Below are 972 nucleotides of genomic sequence, written 5' to 3' on the forward strand. Positions count from 1 at the left end.
GTAAAAAACCCAAAAACACCAAAAACAAAAAAAAAAAGAAAGAAAAAAAAGAAAAAAAAAAGAAAAATGACAGGAAAAAAAATGAAAAAAACAACAAAATACCCAAGAAAAGAATAAAAAAAGGGGGGGTGGAGGGAGATTTGAAGAAATAGAGTCAAAAACTGGTGGGGGAATAGGTTATCTTTGGCTGTGCTCACTAATGCGCTATCCTCACTTGCATTTCACTACTGAATTTCATCTTTCTTTTCTCAATATTATTATATTTTTTAAATCTTTCTTCTGTCACTGCTCCAACCCCTTCAAGTTTATTCTTTCATGGATTCATGAGAGGGTGGGGTTTCATTCTCATGCTATGAGATTTCTCTTTTCTTTTTCTCTCTCCCTCTCTCTTGCTTACAAGTCTAAAAGAATCTTTTAAACCAACAAATAAAAAGAATATTTATTTTGGAACAGCAGGGAAGGGGGGAGGAGAAGGCAATCATTTGGGAGGGAAGGGACACTGTGGGGTTATGGGAGGGGGGGACGAGGGAGCTTATCAAAAACAAAGGCACATTTGCAAGTTGCCTTTTTCCACCTTCAGGAGTTTGCAAGCTGTTTTTCCTGTATGAATGGGGGTGTGTGTGTGTGTGTGTGTGCAGCGCATCTCTGTGTGTGTATGTGCGCATGTATGTAGGTATGGATGTGTGTGTGCAAGCATGTTTTCTGGGGAGGGAAGCTGGGGAGGGGGGTTTTGTAATGTCTTTTGTAGAAAGAGAACACAGATGACATTTAACTGGCAGTGTTTTGGGGGGAATAGCAGGGTTTTGTTTGCTCATTGCAACTTTGAGAGGTTGGAGGACAGAGTCCCAGCTGGTATTAGAGAAACAGAGCTGGGAAAATAGATTGTGAAAATATATATACTGGCTGAGGAAAGAGAGGGCTTTGCAGATCAGCAATGGGACAGTGCTGCTGTCCACCGCTGGCATCTGATCT

Source organism: Pterocles gutturalis, unplaced genomic scaffold (genome assembly GCF_000699245.1).
Source record: "Pterocles gutturalis isolate BGI_N339 unplaced genomic scaffold, ASM69924v1 scaffold49447, whole genome shotgun sequence".
Taxonomy (NCBI): Eukaryota; Metazoa; Chordata; class Aves; order Pterocliformes; family Pteroclidae; genus Pterocles; species Pterocles gutturalis.